Raw genomic sequence first — 19,875 nt, 5'->3', positions numbered from 1 at the left:
CTGCTGGTTTCTTCATGTGTGAAGCTCGTCCAAGCGTGTGGGAAACTCAACCTGCCCCCCTCTGAGGGTGCCTGGTGAAGATAGCCTGGCATAGAGGTGGGAGGTTCTGCCAAGATTACATGATTTTTTTTTAATGTACGAGTATTGCTAATTATTCAGTCATTGATTAGGCTGACTGAATTGGGCATGAACTACATCATTTTTTGTTTGTTTGTTTTTATAAATTTATTTATTCAATCATTGCAAGAGCAGTTAAAAAGCTTTCGGATTTAAGTTTCATTCATACAATGATGAAACACCCATCCCTTCACTGGTGCTCATTTTTCATCACCAAAACCCCCAGTATACCCCCATCCCACAGCCTCCCCCTACAGGTGGGGCAGATGATTTCCACATTACTCTCTCTCTACTTTGATTACATTCAATATTTTGACACCAGCCCATCATTATTGTTTGGGATTTTACCCCAACACTCAGATCTGCCGAAAAGACAACTATAGACAATTTGTTTTTTATCGCTGGTTATGAATAACCTATGATGCCATGTGGCTGCAGTAGTGGCCGCAAGATTTTGAAATTCCAAAATTTTAACAATTAAATCTGGAGGGATTTCTGCCAAAACCTGCTGAGTTCTGAGATTTGTTTCTGATTCTCTGGCATCATGGCCGTTAAGCAGCTTTGACCAGGAGCCAGAGAGGCTGTTCGTGGGCAGGACTCGGGGTCTTGTTGGGGTGGGAGGGAAGGACCTGCTCCACCCCCATCTCATGAGGCACTACATGTCTCATCACTGTGGACCCAAACCTGACTGTCCAATGATCTCTAGAGAATGACGGCCACCGAGCTGCCAAGAGGGAGCAGATGGAGGGACAGCACCCCTTCCCCTTGGGGTGTTCCGGTACTGGTAATCTACTGCAAGAACCAGACACCAAAAGCCACTGCGTTCTGAGATTTGTTTCTGAGTCTCTGGGATCATGGCCATTAAGCAGTTTTATCAGAAACCAGAGAGGCCTTGCCTCCAATTATATAGCTGAGCCAGAAGTGGTTTGTGGTTGTGTTTCCCACATACCTAACTTTTGGCCATTTATTTTCTTGGTGAACTTGGCCCCAAGTTGTTGGCATCTCGCCAAAGGCACAGTAGCAATTTTGGGGTATCTAGAAGTCTGAAGGCACCATCAGGCTGCTTCTTCACTCGCCTCACAGGTACTGATTGACTTGCTGATGGCACCATACCCCCAAGAATACATGATTTGAAAATACCCTAAATACAGCCAGAGATTTCACAGTAGGGACGCTACTTTCCTTACATATGATGGACCTGGTTTTAATCCCAAGCACCACACATGGTCTCCCCCAAGCACAACCAGGAGTGATACTAGAAGACAGAGTCAATAATAAACCCTGAGGATTGCCAAGTGTGTCACACACACACACACACACACACACACACACACACACACACACTTTCCCATTTTCCAATTCTTCCCATAGTACAAAACCTGGTTGTAGCAGAGAACTGAACCACAACTACTATGAGACAATATTCTGGGCTCTCATATTTATGGAACATTAAAAGGAATGGATTTAAGATAAAGTCATAAAATTTGGACCTGGAGGGACCTGAAGAGTATCATACTGAGTGAATTTAATCAGAGAGAGAGAGAGAGAAAGAGAGAGAGAGAGAGAGAGAGAGAGAGAGAGAGAACAACACAGAATGATCTCTCATATGCAGTACATAAAGAAACATAAAGGTGGAATTACAAGTACCCAAGGGCAATGAAAAGGAAGAACATGAGAACTTGTATTCTGTAGGAAACATACTAATTGAGGGAACTGGAAAACAGCACAGGAAGTGGTTATTAACTATGGTGGAGAAAGCATTCAATTGAGAGGAGAAGCTGGTGCTGAAAAATGGTAAAGTGTTATGTGTGAAACTTTATCAGTAACAGTACTGTAAAACACATTGCAAATATATATTTTTAAAAAAACATGAATAAAATATTAAACTGAATAAAAATCAATACAACATCTTTTTATGGCTCTATATACATTCGCGGAGGGGAGGGTTCTGGGCCATACACAGCTGTGCTCAGGGCTTATTTCTGCATCTGTACTCAGGGCTTTGGAGACCATATAGGGTGATGGCGAGCAAATATGAGTTTGTCCCATGCAAGCAAGAGTTCTCCTAGTTGTATTATGTTTCTGGTCTCATACTTGTTTTTATGATTTTTTTCTTCAGGTTAAAATGTTTTACAATAATCCGGCAGCACGTTACATGCTACTTTTGAAAGCGTTTTTAAAAAGTAAATAAACTGAATTATACTCTTTGGTTTATAATGTATTTTTATCACTGATATGTCCTGTCCAGCCACAGCTGGAAAAAAGGGAGCAGGACAGTGTCATACTTCAGTTCAGCTTTGCTTTATAGCCTGACTGACTCTAGATGCTAGGTTTACTTTGGAAATGCAATTAGTTTCAATTAGCTAACATCTGCCATAACATAAACATTATATTTAGTATTCAGGTGAAGGAAAGTACATATCAATAAAGCAAGCCTGTTTTCTGAACACTTTGAAAAGGATTAAGAAATCTTACTTAAGCCATTGAGAAAGAACTTTATTACTTGATGTGTCTTTTAAAAACATGTTCATTGAGATCATTTCTCCATTTCTAGGCATATAGATTAATCTCAAATAAAACTAATTATCTGAGCCAAAACATGTTCATGTAAGTGTTAGGTCAAATCCTATCCCTTCGTCTGTTCTTGGGCACTCCGGTTGTTTACAGATTCCGGCTATTGTGAACAGTGCTGCAATGAGCATACAGGTGCAGATGTCATTTCTAATGTACTTTTTTGCACCCTCTGGATGTATTCCCACAAGAGGTATTGCAGGGTCATATGGAAGCTCAAGTCAGAAAGAGAGGGACAGACATAGAAGGACGGCACTCATTTGTTGAATATAAAATAAAATAATATGAGATGGACACCCAAGGACAATAGACACAAGTCCAGGAATATTTCCCCATTGTTGGAAGCCTGCCTAATGAGCAAAAAGGATAAGACAGCTGTAATAGAAATGGGATCACTAAGACAATGATGATTGGAGGAATTGGTCAGGATGGGAGATGTGTGCTGAAAGTAGATAAAGATCCAAACATGATAACCTGTCAGTATCTGTATTGCAATCCATGATGTCCAAAAGTAGAGAGAGAGTATGGAAGAAATTGTCTGCCTTGGAGGCAGGGGGAGTGTTGGAAATGGTGGTATACTGGGAATATTTGTTATGGTGTAGGGATGGGTGTTTGATCATTGTATGATTGAAACTCAAACATGAAAGCTTGTAACTGTATCTCATAGTGACTCAATGAAAATAATAATAACAATAATAATAAAATCCTATCCCTTCTAAGCCCAAGTAAACTAACATCTTTGTATGTCTCAAATCTATCAAAGAATTCAACTATTTGACTTTTTTCAAGGAAAAGAAATTTAATATTACAAAAGAAATCCTTTAAAATTGTTTGTAATAGGATTTTAATGGCTCATCCGTAGAATAATATAAAGTATATGACTTCATGATAGATATGAGTGATTATTTACATGAAACATATATAAAAATATAGATTATAAATCATGAACTATTCGTTCTCTGTGTAGAAATCACAGACAAAACTATTGGGTCTAGTGAGAATAAAACTATATTGAATAAAAGATTATGGACATCTTTCCCTTGTACCTAATCTCAGAAGGAAAGCTTTTAATATTTTACCATTGAGAATGATACTTGCTGTGGATCTGTTATAGACAAACACATTATCTTAAAGAATTATTCATTTTTATCTCAACTAATTATCCCTTTCAGTCATAGAATTCCATTTAGCAAAAAGTACACTCATTATATGTAACCATCATACCTCCATCAGAGTATAAACCATGATATTGCTATTTAAAAACTAAGATGACAAAAAAATTAGCTAAGTAATTAAGTGAGAGAGAATACAGAGTAAAGAAATTTGCCTTACATATGGCCACCCCTAGTTCAATCCCTGATACCACATATGGTCCTTGGAGCACTGATAGGATTGATACTTGAGCACAGAGTCAAGTTTACATCTTGATATCTGCTGGATATATCCCCAAAGCTAAAATAATAAATAAACACATGAGATTTGAACAAAATAAATGGAAGAAGTCATGATCATTAGTTTGAGTTGAACAAAATGTGAGCCATTATGTCTATGACAAATCTTTCCTTCTCTTGGAAATATTCTGATGGGTTGGTTTTCACACAACAGAGTTTTGATTCTGATTCCAATTACTATCGCAAATCCTCTATTATCTTACATACAGTTTCTCTTTCCCTGAATCTTTTCTTTCCTTGGATATTCTCGTAACATGTATTTGTTATGGTCAAGTCAAGTTTATTACTTTAACTCTCACCTCTGATGCTGACAAAGGGTTTTGAACTTGTTTGGCCCATCTCCCACATCCCTTCTTTCAGAGAAAATGTATTCTTAGAACACTGCTGGAAATCTACCATCTTTTAAAAAACAAATTGTTGGTGGGTGGAGGGAAACTGAAAACATCTGTTGCAAGAAAATGTACACTGGTAAAGAGATGGGTGTTGGAACATTGCATGATAGAAACTGAATCATGAACAATTTTGTAATTCTTATCTCGTAGTGGTTCAATAAAAAATAATGATGATGTATTAAAAAAAAATGCCCCTCAAAATTCCAAACCACTAGGTGAAGCAATAGCGCAGTGAGTAGGACATTGACCTTGCAATTGGCTGACATGAGTTCAATCCCTGATACCCTATATGGTCAATTTGCTCGAGCGGGCCCAGTAACGTCTCCATTGGAGACTTTGTTGTTACTGTGTTTGGCATATCGAATACGTCACGGGGAGCTTGCCAGGCTCTGCTGTGCGGGCGAGATACTCTCGGTAGCTTGCCGGGCTCTCCGAGAGGGGCGGAGGAATCGAACTCGGGTCGGCCATGTTGGCCGCTTATAAGGTGATATCACACAGCGGGTAGGGCGTTCGCCTTATAAGCGGCCAACATGGCCGACCCGAGTTCGATTCCTCCGCCCCTCTCGGAGAGCCTGGCAAGCTACCGAGAGTATTCGATATGCCAGATACAGTAACAACAAAGTCTCCAATGGAGACGTTACTGGGCCCGCTCGAGCAAATCGACGATCAACGGGAGGGCCTTTACCTTTACCTTACCTTACCCTATATGGTATCCTCAGCAGGAGTGATCCATGAGGACAGAGTCAGGAGTAAGCCCTGAGCAAATGAGTGTTGCTCCAAAATAAAATTTAATAATAAAAAAAGAACAAACACTGTAGCACTGCAGCACTGTCCTCCTGCTGTTCATCGATTTGCTCAAGCGGGCCCATTAACATCTCCATTGTGAGACTTATTGTTACTGTGTTTGGCATATTGAATACGTCATGGGTACCTTTCCAGGAGTTGCACCACAGGTAAGATATTCTCGGTAGCTTGTGGGCACTCTGAGAGGGGCGGAGGAATCAAACCGGGTTGGCTGCATGCAAGGCAAATGCCCTATCCCCTGTGCTATCATTCCAGTCCTCAAATGAACCCCTGGCTATAACCGCCCTCACCCCATTGTTCAAATGGCCCCTGGGGGAAGTATAACCTACTTTACAAAATAGTGCTGACAACCAAAATTTTCATATTTTATTCATATTTATTTCTTGTGCTACATGCATCTATTTCTGCTTGTCCTACATGGTTTTTTTCTTAAAATCTAAAGCTCACTGCTCAAAATTAATTTCTTCGACTTCCCTTTTTATGAGCTAAGTCCTTCCTACTAAATCCCAATGTAATGGATTTCATCGTCATCTATACAGACCAGAAACATGAGTATCTGAGTATCATCCAATTTCCTTTGTCTTCCCCAATTACTGCTGTTCTGAATTGAATCTTCATAATGTCTCATTTGGAAAAGTAAAGCAAGCTTCTGTCAGTCTCATTGCTTTAAGACATGGCCACCTCTTCTCCAAACTTAGACCTTGACAATCTATTTGGCACAATTCAAAAGTTAATCTAACCATGTCACTATTTTATTAAATGTCTTCAGTTAAATGTCTTAAGGATAAAATTTAGTCTTTCACTTAAGAAAAGCCTTCTTTGAACAGATCCATGTCAAGCCTTCAAGAGTCATACTGTGTGGCTGTATTTGATTACAAAAATAATAATAATGCATTTTTTAAAAAAACCTGATAAAAACAGAGAAAATTGGGTGATACTTATGTTTCTGGTTTATGAAGATGATGATGAAACCCATTACAGTGGGATTCAGTAGGAAGAGGTACTCATGAAAAGGGAAGACAAAGAAGATAATTCTGAGAAGACTGAGCTTTAGATTTCAAGACAACATCCATGCAGAACTAGTAGCACTGTAGCACTGTCCTGCCTTTGTTCAGCGATTTGCTTCAGCAGACACCAGTAATGTCTCCATTGTGAGATTTGTTGTTACTGTTTTTGGCATATCAAATATGCCACAAGGACCTTGTCAGGCTGTGCCATGCAGGTGGATACTCTCGGTAGCTTTCCAGGTTCTCCGAGAGGGGTGGAGGAATCGAAACCAGGTCAGCTTCATGCAACACAAATGCCCTACCCTCTGTACTATCGCTCCAGCCCTGTAGGACCAGTAAGGGATAGAAATAGATGCATGAAGCAGAAGAAATAAAAATGGGTAAAATCTACAAGCTGTTTATTATTGTTGTTGTGATTATTATTATGTAATAAGCAATGGGAACAATCCCTGGAATTCCATTTCCTGAAGAGTTCCAAGTCAGAACTGATCAAAAGTGAGATTGTGTGATTTGGAGGCAGAAGTGATTCAAGGTCCATTAGGCTGTAAAGGTCATTATTGTTTAGAGATCAGAGACAGAGGAGACATGTCGTGAAGTTCCACTTTGATTTCTCTCCTTCCCACTTTCAGCTTTCATTCCTGATTGTCAACCATGCTAAGTGACAGAAGCCTGAAGCTGAAGAGCAGGCACTTCACTGCCAACTCACAGAGATTATCAAAAGCCCCCAGACTTATGCTCGCTTTCCTTACAGCTCTGTTGCAAAAGTTGCACCAGTCTCACAGATTTTCTTGTCCATTCCATAATTAGGGTGTTGTCACTACATTTTTTTTGATGCTTTAACACTCTTTTGTGAATTTTTATTTCCCTAACTCCTATAGTCCTTCCTACTGAATCCCAATGTAATGGATTTTTTAATTTATTACTCTTTTTAAGGGCTGGAGCGATAGCACAACAGGTAGGGTGTTTGCCTTGCACGCGGTTGACCCGGCTTACTTGGGTTCGATTCCTCCGCCCCTCTCAGAGAGCCCAGCAAGCTACTGAGAATATCTCGCCCGCATGGCAAAGCCTGGCAAGCTACCCGCAATGTATTCGATATGCCAAACACAGTAACAAGTCTCACAATGGAGACATTACTGGGCCCGCTCAAGCAAATCGATGAACAATGGGAGGACAGAGCTATAGTGCTACTCTTTTTTAGGGCACCGTGATTTAGAAAGTTATTCATCCTTGAGTTTCAGGCATACAATTGTCCAGCTCCAATCCCATCATCAGTGTCAATTTCCCTTTACCACTGTCACCAGTTTCCCTTCCTACTCCAAGCCTATATCCTTAACAGGCACATTTTTATATTTGATTATCATAGTTTATACTTCATGCTTTTAGTTTGTTGGTTCTGTGGTTCAGATATCTAGACATACCACACCTCTATAGCACCAATGTGTCTGAGAGTCTTGTCCTCCCCTCCCCCTGTTACTTCCTATCTATCTGGTCTTACTTCCGCCTTCAGTTAAAGCAAACGCATCGTTCTATATATTTTCTGACTGAATGGTAACTGATATTCAAAGTGTTCTGTTTTGGGCTCCTTGAGTTCTGCTGAAAGTGTCATCTTCTTATTTTTTGTTTGTTAATTTGCTTTGGGGTCACTCCTGGCTGTGCTCATGGATTACTCCTTGTCCTATGCTCAGAAATCACTCCTGGAGTTGCACAGGGGACCATAAAAAATTTGGTTCCAGGGATAAAACTGGATCAGTCACATGCAAGGCCAGTGCCCTATTCATTGTACTATCTCTCTGGATCCTTGATGTGCCCTGTTTTTAAGTACTCTTGCCCATGTGACTCCACTGGCATTCTAATTCTTTGCCTATAAAAATATTTCCTTCATAACTTCCTGACAAATCTCTGTCAGGCTCAGTCTCCACCTCATTATCACCTCTTGTCAGAAGAGCTTCCCTCCTGTGCACATAATAACTTACATTATTATATCAATTACCATAGGTAATAATTACCATTCTATCTATTTTTTGCAGGTACTGAATTAGGTATCTTCTGTTATAATCCTATGAGATCCATGTTTATGCTATATCATAAAAATTAAACACAGAATTTATGAATGTAAGCAGCCTAAAATAGTTGATAAGAAACAAATTCAGCCAAACAGTATGGCAATGACCCAAAACACTTCTTTATTTGTAAAGATTTTAACCTTTGAAAACCCTAAAACAACTTATACAGTAATTTTAATAGAATGTAGAACCATTTTACTGTTGTCCTTATGACAATAGAATGTTGTGGCTTATCAAAGTGAGGTAAGAATATGATATTAGGTATCTAGAAAAAGCATGAAGATATTTAGATTCCGGTGTTGCCTAACTTTATTCTCTGAGTATTATGCCATTCAATTAATGGTATGGTTAATTATAAGTGTCAAATTGATTTGCATAAATATTTTGTGGATAGGAAAGTATTATTTATGATAATGGGGGTGTCTCCAAAAAAGACCCTATTTAAATTAAAAGATCTGGTAAAGAATTTCTCCCTCACAATTGGGATGAGATATCATTACTGCAGGCCTGGATAGAATAAATAGGCAGAGTAAGGGGAAATATATTCTTTAGCTTAAATTTTAATGATCATCCTTTCCTGGTCTTGAATATTATTTTTCCTCAATCTTGAGTTTATGGATTTAGCCAGAGACAACATTGGTTTTCCTGGTTCTCAGGGCATTGGTTCAAGCTCTAACTGTATCATAGATTTCCTGAGCTCCTGCTTCCAGAGGGTGGCAGATTGTGGAACTTTTCATATCCTGAAGCTATGTTAGTGATCACGATTACGATCACGACCATCCTGTTATTCGTAGATTGCTTCGAGCAGGCCCCAATAACATCTCCTTCATCCTAGCCCTGAGATTTTTAAGAAAGTGCCATATTCAAGGCTCTTTAGGAGAATGAGACCCATCATTGTTACTGGTATTTGGCATATTGGGTATGCCACGGGGAGTTTGCCAGACTCTGCCGTGTGGGCAGGTTACATTCGGTAGCCTCCCAGTTTGTCCAAAGTAGGAATGAGATAATAAAATGTCACTATGTTAGTGAATCCTTCATAATCAATTTATAATAAATATATTTCTATCAATACTAGTTGTCCTATTTCTTTGGATATACAAACAGCATATACTAATGATACTAAAATGTGACACTAACAAAAACTGGCCAAGTGGGACAATTTGCTCTGGTAAGAGACTCATAACATTCCAGCAATTTTTCCCCTAGCAACCAAGACTGAAAAAAATGTACTTTTCAGAGAATAGAAGTCTAAGTATAATACCACCTACTCAGTCAATTTAATAAACATTTATTTAGCACCAACTAAATGCAACTCACTGTACATGACCTTAGGGGAGATATAAAAATGAGAAAGGCAGGTTCCTTGCCCTTCAGGAACTCATAATCTAAAAACATACATTAACAACTTTGAATGGAGGCAGATGGTGATAAGTGCTGTAATAGAGGCACTTACAACGTGCTAAGGAAGCATAAAGCAGGGAGAGATTAATTCCAACTGTGGGGTAATAAAACACCTTGGTAAATGTATCTTTCACTACACACCAAGAAAGTCTTTTATGACTGAAGCCAAAGGATGCATTTCTTTGTAAAATACCATAGCTTATTCAAGAAACTAATAGACATGGCTTTTGTTAGCACCAGTAGAATTTAGCAACAATAGAAACAGCCCTACCTATCTATGTTTTCTATAGTAACTAAAAGAAACGCACTGGTCTATTTATTTAAAGAGCTCTCAGTCTGCATGGAAGAGACTACATAGTTCTGCCTACAAACCCATGCCCATTCATAGCATTTCCTCGCAAAGTTCACTGTGCACTTAAAGTGAGACTTTGAATAGCCAGTTTTGAAGGAAGAAACGGAGATTTTAAAAGATACAGCTTAGACTAAAGCAAAAGATGAAGATACAACAAAAATTCTTTTCTTTTGAATTTTACAAGAAGCCACTCCAGAAATACAGCTAGCTGAAATTTGACCCAAACTATTTAAAAGACTGCAGATGAGGTCCACAATGCTAAATGACTTCCTTTATGTGCCAAGCAGATTTATTAGATGTCTCCACCTCTCTCCCACACTACTCAGACTAAAAATAAAAGCCGACAATTCATATCATTCTGTCACTTCAGGACCAACATACTGAAGTTGCCTTGCAGGGAGACATTGGTAGTCTGCTGCAAACAAAGAGGAAAACAGATCAACTTCACTAATAAAATCTTACTTTATATAATTTACCATTAATATAAAAATGTACCACACATGCACTTTGAAGGATGATTTTTTTATAAATTAATACCTTTATCAAGAAAAAAATTCTCATGGGGGTAATGTAAACTAATAAAGGTCAGTGTGTAGTGTTGTATACTAAAGGCATCTCCCTGGTAGGATATTCTAGTCAAAGCAGAAAACAAATGAAATTTGCCAAAAGTCTGTAGGTTAATGAAAACCTTTAGTTGATTTAAAATCTTGAATATGCTTGAGACCATAGGAAACAAACAGATTGATATCTACATGAGCTCAATTCCTTCCTACTACTGAGCCTTTTCTTGTTTCAAAGATTTCTCTCCAGCTTTCTCAATCCTTCATTCTCTAGAATCACTTCCACTGAGGCTTCAGAAAAGCTAAGGATTTTTTTTTATCTTGTATTGGATATGCCAAACACAGTAACATCAAGGCTCACGATGGAGATGTTACTGGGCCCGTTCGAGCAAATCGATGAACAACGGGAGGACTGTGACTGTGACTGACTGTGATCTTGAGTGAAAACTGTTGCCAATACTTTATTCTATTACATCAGTATTTTTTTTCTCTTTTATTAGAACAAGCACTTTATAATGTCAGCTTTTCCTTTCTCACCAGTGGTTCCTTAATGTAATAAACATTCTCAGTCTTTATCATTTATATCTCCCAAATATATAACTTCACTTGTACTTATAATAACAATCCCTTTATTAATCATGTTTCTATTATCTGAGACACTTGTTCTCAACTCCTGACAACTCCATCCTAAGAAGAGGCCTTAATTAATACAATATTGGATTTTGTACCAAATTATCCCTTTATCAAATATTGAAGAGAAAATATAAATTATTGTCTCCTGTCCATATAAAGCAGACCTGTTGATTCAATATCCAGTTTCTACTTCTTTTTTTTTTTTTTTTTTTTTTTTGCTTTTTGGGTCATACCTGGTGATGCACAGGAGTTACTCCTGGCTCTGCACTCAGGAATGATCCCTGGCGGTGCTCAGGGGACCATATGAGATGTTGGGAATCAAACCCTGGTTGGCTGCATGCAAGGCAAACGCCCTACCCACTCTGCTATTGCTCCAGCCCCAGTTTCTACTTCTTGAGACTGAAACTGCTGCTGAGAAATAGCGTCATCACTGTTTCAGCAAGTCCATCTTCCGCATTCAGGCACTCATATCCCACATTGGCCAATCCACATATTGAATTGGTTGTGAACTGATCACTACACTAGTCTAAATCTAGATTTCTTTCTTTTAAGAAGTACACATGAATCCAATTTAACTCATCAACATTAAAAGTTATTATTATTTCTTTATTCTATCTGAATTAGTTTAAAACCCAGGCGTAGATTACTCCAATAATCTTTAATTCATAAAAATATCTTCTCTCATGGTTTCTAGTACATTATGCTATTCTTCCCCTTGTCTCTAATGATTTTTTCTTTATTGTTCTTGTTTTCATTTTTTGATAACTTTTTTTGCTTTACAAGGATATCATGTTCAATATATTGTTTCCTTCCTCTCTCACAGTCATATAAATATAGGTAAGCTCAAGTGTTCTTCTGCATTAAATATTTAAATAGTTATTCCTATTAGTGTTTATATTTTGTGATGTAAAATTAAAATTTTAAATATTTAAAAATGAACTAATAATTAAAACAAGCATTCTACTTCAAAAAAAGAGAACAGAATTATCATAGGGGTCTGCTAATTATCCACTGTATTTGAGAAATTGCTAATAATTTGTTTTAGATGAAAATCAACAGCATTATGTTGTATATTTTCAATCAAATTATTTCCAATACATTTTCAAGTATTTATGAAAACTCTGCCAAACAGCTGGTATAATATTAGATGAGCAAAGTGTAATAAACAAAACACATAAAAGCTCTCTTCTTAAGAAGCTTGCATCTTAAAGAAGAAAAATTATGAAATATCCATAATTACAACATTGGGCAATTGGTATGAGGAAAAGTTTCTATTAAAAAAAATAGTATATGTAACTGATCCATATTGGCAGCTGGGAGAATACTCTGTTGGGAAATAATATTTGAGCTGAAATGTGAAGAATTATTAGGATTACATGAGAGTAGTTCTTAAAATTATATCAGACATTTATTCCACAGTAATTCATTAGTGACATACATGCAGCACATATATTCAACTAAGTATTATAAAGGTTACAAAATTAGAAGAAATTAGATATCATGGGAAGACAAGATTTAAAAAAGTAATTATAGTATAGATGCAATTAATTGTACATATTATACTGTGTACATGTCTTTCTACACTTACATATATACATACATGATATAGGAATCCACTGAGCTAAACAAATGGCTAGTGTCAAATTAGACAAGTTCTTGGACTCTAACTTTCAAGAAACCTTAGACTTTCAAACTAAGTTTTTAAATAGACTGACAATAAAAGAAGTAACATGTGGTTTTCATGTCATTTACATTATAGTAAATCCTCTGAAAAAGAATGCAAAGCAGGAAGTTGTCTCCAAATGAACTGATTCCCAGTTCTATTACTCTCAAAATAAAAATGTTAATGATGAAGATAGCTCCAGTTTTATGAGGCAGAGCTTCAGAAGTATATGGATAGATCGGAAATCATGTCTCAAAATGATTTCTTTCTGATAAATTTGGCCTTTAAGAAATGATGGCAGTATTCAAGAATTAGCCTCTTTAGACAATATTCTAACTCTGCTACCAAACAGTACATCCTAAGATAATCTCTACAACTGTCAGGTGTACAGCTATGAAGCCATGGGAGAATACTTCTGAACTGCTACATGCAGTGTTGTATTATTAAAGCAGAGATTTAATTACTCACATCAGTGTCTTTCCTTCCCTACAAGATATTATTGTAAATTTTAGTTATCAGAAATTTGGACAAATAACAAAATTACTATGTTGAATCTAGTTAAAAAGCTAATGATATTAATGAACTTTAAACAAAGTTTCAGGAAATATGTAAAAAACATATAATTTGACCAAAATCAAATTTTCCTTTCTATACTTGGCATATATTTCATAAATTTATAATCCAAAATGTGTGAATGTGTGCAATTGTTCATAGATATGAAATAAATAATGGGCACAGTTTTTGTATTTGTTTAATCAATATTTCTAAATTTTTAGCCAAGTTGTGATTTTAGTTGACAATTAGGCAATTTCCAATGTTATGTGCTTAGAAACAATTTTAGTAATTGGAAACTGCAAATTTCTACCTAGATTTCACATCCATCAGTACCTCAGATTAGTTTAGTCCTAAGGGAACTGGGGCTCAGAAAGTATGGCTCATTTCCCATAATACTAGTTAAGGTTTCAAATACACAGTTAAGAATGACAAATGAATCAACAAATTGGACTTGCCAGAGCTCGGATTGCCAGAGATGCAGGGAAGGATAGAAAGAAGCTAATGTGGTGTTGTACCTTGGCAGGGTAATGTTAACATACATAGACAGTTTAAAAATAATCTCCTTCCCTCTATTTACCCAATATAGCAACTGACAGTGAGGTCCGAGTAGTGAGGACACACAATGGTGCAAGGAATCTCACAGAAAGACCCTCCACAAAAAAAAAAAAAAAAAAACATCATGTTCCTCACTCTTCAGTCTATGATTTGGTGGGCATAATTTGTCCAACTGATGGAGATATAAAAAGAAACATTTACGAGGGATCCAAATAAGACTTTCAGCCTTATTCTCCTTAGATGCCAAAACTTTATCTGCCAAAGATGGTGGATGGAATTGAACAAAGAAATAATGGCAGGATTACCCTGCCTTCCATTTTGGTTAAATCATGAAAGCATGGCTGAGACAAGCATCCTTTTCAGCTATTCTTAAGGAGAAATTCTTAAGGAACATCACCAAGCATATGCAAAAAAGAGAAAGAACACTCATTATATTTTGATAAGTTTGGCTGCAAACTGCTTTTGGGGACCTCCAGGCTGTTATTTCAAGATCCAACTCTAAATGAATATGTATTTGGATTCCTCTCTCCATCTGTCTACCAACTCTTCTTCCCTAGATAAGTTTCTAACCTTCACCCCAAGCATCCTCACCGCAATTCACCCTAAGCATCTCCCTATCAAAGAGCACTTAAAACTCATTATCTGTTGGTAGGGTCACTGAGGCACAATCTTCACTGACAGCCTGTGAAATTGTTACCAAATAATGATCCTGAAGGTCCTCAGAGCTTTTCTCAAAAGCAGTCTGCAGAATTTTGTGTGAAGCCCCACAACTTGTTCTAGCTTTCTGAAGGGACCCTACTTGCTCCCAGGGAATCCTGACACTCAACTTCCCTTTCAGATCAGGTGTTCCTGAAACTCCCACTGTGAAAGCAGCTGTCTGCCTAGTCAGTTTCCATATTATTTAAAGCACAACATTGCTGGCTTCCATAAAACTGGATCTGGAAGTAGTTCTATATTTAACTGCCACCCAAATGAGAGTCCTTAATGGGACTGCTCACAGAACCCTGGAGGGAATAGAAGTTACTGTCATTTACATAATTTTAAAGAACAACCCATAGCAAGTCATAAGATGCTATCCAGACAGTCATGAATGTCTTGGGGCAATTCCCAGTCATGTCAGTCATTCTTGTCTCTCAGTACCAGCTGGTCTGGGAGCCTGATTTGGAGACCCCCAATGGTAAAAGTACATCCTGTTCAGAGCACCTTCCCTGCCAGATTTTGTGAGGTTCAAGGACAGCTTTCATAAGTCTTGTCAGTCTATTAACCTTTAGAATATTGGTATTTTCCAGGCTTGCAGGTAAATGAATCATACAGAAACTGAAGTTAGGGGTTCCCCTGTGTGTAGCATTTGAAGGCCTTGGGCTGACTCAGAAAGGGCAGCTTGCCTCTGGCTTGCCACAGCATACCTCTCAACAATCAACCCACAGAAGAGTTTATCAGTTTTGCCTTATTCTGCTTCATCACTAGGAAACCCGGAAGTGCAGCAGTATATATACAAATAACACACATTCACTGGATGCTAATTGGAGGTAAGGCAACATCTTCATGGAAAAGAGAAAACAGGTGTTACAAACTAGCCCTTCCCACAAATTGAAAGCAGAGGAAATAAAACTATTATATTAATGGAAATAGAAACAAATTTGTTTGCATCTCTCTCTATATATGTATATATAACTAAATCTGTGGTTTTCATATCAACAATAAATGAATTTTAGGAACTCAAAGTTTAAAAACTTGTGGAGAAAAAAATCATGTTGGGCTGGAAGAGAGTACAGCAGGTAAGGCGCTTGCCTTGCCCTCAGCTGACTTGGGTGTAATCCCCAGCATTCCATATGGTCCCCTGAGCACTACAGATGTGACCCTTGAGCACAGAGCCTGGATTAATCCCTAAGGACCAACTGGTGTATCCTAAAAGGCAAAAAACAATTAAAAATATGCAAGGAAGAGTCAGGGAGCTAATGCAGGGCTTGGAACTTATATACCTGATGCACAAAAGCCTCTATGTTATACCCCACACCACAAGACCCTCTGAACACCACTGGTATAGCCCTGGACCTCCCCATTCAGCAAGACAGTGTTGGCCCAGGTGGTCCCTGGCACCAAAGGAATGGACCAGCATAACATTCTCTAGCACTGTTTGTGGAAGCAAAGCAAATAGAATGCTACCCACCCCCACCCCACCAATTGCACATAAGACTACTACAGCCCTCTGGATCTTCCCTGTCTACCCTGGGGCAGTCTCACTCACTTTGGAAAACACTGAATAAAGAGCAAAATGGCCACTTGAGATCATCTAGATTAATCTTCTTTGGTTACTGCAAGGAGAAATAAGAGCTCTGGAGAGCTCTCAAACAACAAAAATAAGTGGCATGGCTCACAATTACCCAGGATGTTAGAAATGACAGAGAATTGGACTATCACTGCATTCTAATGCCTCTGTGCGTTTTTGTCCTTTTGAAAATATACATCTTGTGTAGACCATTTTATACAGATAAAATGGCAGGGCACATTATAGTAGTAAAAAATATTTATTCACAGATAATAAAGGGACAGTTAAGGAGAACGGGAAGCAATAGATGGGCACTAAAAATAGAGAGAGCTGACCCATTTGGATGAAAACAATTTTTATTCACTCAAGGCATGTAAAAATATAGCTATTAAAAGTTTGTCTTATAGAGCTACTTGCAGATCCATTTTTATGGAAACAAGTTATATTTTGATTTATATGTGGATTTGCCTTCTAGAAAAGTATTTGATGGAGTAGATACTTTGAAAATTCTCCAAATATATTTCATCTCTTGTTAATACAGATTTTTCCCTTCTCCTTAAACCCAGTAGATAAGGAAAGTAGATAACTCTACTAAGTTATACCATGGCTCTGGTTTCTTCTTTTAGTTATTATTCCTTTAAAAGGTTGATTTTTTTCTACACCAAATTTTTCTCTCCTTTTGCAGGGGCACAGCAGGGACAAAAAACTTTGTATTCAATGTCCTATCACTTCAGCCCCAAGGAAATTTAAAACAAAAGGTAATAAGAGGGGCTAGGGTGACAGTATATCAGGAAAGGCATTTGCCTTGCACACTGCAGACCCAGCATGCCAGCAGTATCTGGAGCCCTTCAGAAGTGATTCTTAAGTGCAGATCTAGGACTAACCACTGAGCATAGCTGGAAATGACGACCCCACCGCCCAAAAAAAGAAGTGATAAGAGCATTTTTCCAACTTTCTCACCCTCTCCAAGAACTCAAGTCTCAAAGAAGAGATTCTGAAATCTCAGACTTCCTATACAAAATATTCACTTTTCATATATACATATTTTAAATTTTATTTTCGTTTCAGGTGACATGATTACAAAGTAGTATTAACACATGTGGTTTTGATGTGAAAATTTTAGCACATTCACCATCACCCAAGTATTTAGGACTCTCCACCACTGGTTTTTTTGTTATGATTATTAATAGTTGAAGTGCAATGACACTTTGTCCACAAGCAAAGTGCAAGGAACCCTCTACCATTATCCCATGTTCTCTTCTTTTTCATCCTCTGTAGTTCCCTCAGATCACGGTTGGTTCTTCTATTGGTCAGATTTTATGCATAAACAAATGCAGAAAATACCTTTCTTAATGGATGCATTTGTAAATAAATAATAGCTCACTATGCCCTTTGCACTGTGGGTTTCACCTGCATTTATTTTAGCATTTCCCTAATAATAACAGGTAACAGTTAATTTAAAAACTGAACTAAGGCACTAGTTCTAAAACTAAGTGTTTTTTGCTTGTTGTTGCTGTTGTTTTGTTTTTAAGTAAAGGCCAGAGTGAGTCCCCTGGGCCTGCCAGTAATGACCTCTGAGCACAGAAAAAGGAGTAAACCCTCAGAGCCAGACCAGAAATGTGACCCCCAAACCAGAAATGCTTTTAGAAAATAATAATAATAAAGTAGATCAACATGATTTCTATGGTGCCAGCTTAAGTAGTCTGCAACCTGTGGCCTCATACAGACCACAAATTTAATGCTCTTTTGTTGCCATGTACAAGTTCATAAGTTTTTATTTAAAAGGTACACATTTTCCTTCTACTGAGTTCCACAGATCATTTTGTCTGTTCTACTTGCCTTCACTACACACACACACACACACACACACACACACACCACTTTAACCAATGTTGACCAAGCATTAATAGGTCCATTCAGCCCTTTTTTCCCTTGACCTCTACTCCTTCTTCCCACTCCTGTCCTTGACTTATTCACTAGCTCAGATTAAGGGAAAAATCCTACTTAAGTCAATTTTAGAGAGAATCTTCCACTGATCAATCTCTACATCCTTTTTGTTGTCTAAATTCTTGACTAGTCTTTAATAAGAATTCTGTTAGGCCAGTTTATCAAGAGCACCCATATCCTTGATGTTTCCTCGGAGTCATTTTTCATCCACTGAACCCCTTGCTCTGTTCATTGGCTATAAATCCCCAGATGTCTTTGCTGTATTTGGAGAATTCCCCCACACCTCTCTCTCTCTCTCTCTCTCTCTCTCTCTCTCTCTCTCTCTCTCTCTCTCTCTCTCTCTTTCCTAGGATTTTCAATGCCTCTTTGCAATAATCTTGAGAAGGGTACTCTTTATAATTTTAACTATTTGAGAGCTTTTTAAATAACTCACATATATATTCTCTTAAATAATATAAAAATAGCCAATATAGTCAATTTTTAATAACGTTATACCTATTTGACACTATTTACAGTATAACAACATAAAGCATTTTAGATAATCTTATTTTATTTTTTAGAACCCTAAAGGAAATGTATTTTTCCTATTCTATTCACAGGTGAAACCAGGATACGTTAGATTTTTTTATTCTAATTTAATCCAGAAGATTTTAATATGATCCAGACACTATGTTTCACAATAGACATTTTTTTAAAGCAGACTTCCGATTCTGTGTTAGTGAGAGAGAGGAGAAAAACCATATAGCAGTGTGTCTATTTCTGGTAAAAATCAGTTTTCCTCTTTTGTATCAGAATCATATCATGTATTCCACATACTATCATGACAATTTAGAGATGAGCTTTCTTGATGTGGATATATTGGTCAGCAAAAAAAAAGAGATTTATCTTATATTGTTCACTAATAATAACCTAGAGGCAGGTTTGGAAACTAATAATAACCCAGAGGCAGATTTGGGAACTAAAATATGTTCACAATATTTCTCTTAATCTTAAATATCAATTTTTGACTCATCAACTTGATTAGAATCCATAAAATAATGTTATATAAGTTAAAGATGAATTATTAATACAAATACAAAGAATCATAATTATGCATTTATTAAAGTAATCTCTATCTTTGGTTCTGTCATGAGTGAAACGAAAAGGCAGCTGAATCTTGGCTAGAAGGAGCCAGCTGCCAGTTCTTTTCAATGCAGCATGAAACAATTGCAGATGTGATCTCTTTGAAACATGCTTTAAAAGCACATTTAAAAAATACTTGAGTATTTCTAAAAATTAAACTGAGGATTATTAATAACCTATGGTGTCATTAATACTGATTCATTAGTGATAAAAGCAGAAGCTATTTATCCATTTAGGGGAAAAGAACAAAACAGCTAATTTCTGCAGATGTCTCAAATAGATTGCACTTATCATAAAGTTGCTTTATTTTTTCTTCTTATTTTGGGCACTGAGGCAAGATAAACCACTATCTCATGAAGGAGCTATCCTTTCCCCTGCTGTCACCTTCTACTTTCGGATGCCCTTTTCAAGTG

The sequence above is a fragment of the Sorex fumeus genome, unplaced genomic scaffold (assembly GCF_029834395.1).
Source record: "Sorex fumeus unplaced genomic scaffold, SorFum_2.1 ptg000014l, whole genome shotgun sequence".
In the NCBI taxonomy this organism is placed as follows: domain Eukaryota; kingdom Metazoa; phylum Chordata; class Mammalia; order Eulipotyphla; family Soricidae; genus Sorex; species Sorex fumeus.
The sequence above is the reverse complement of the archived record's forward strand: the minus strand, read 5'-3'. Positions refer to the sequence as shown.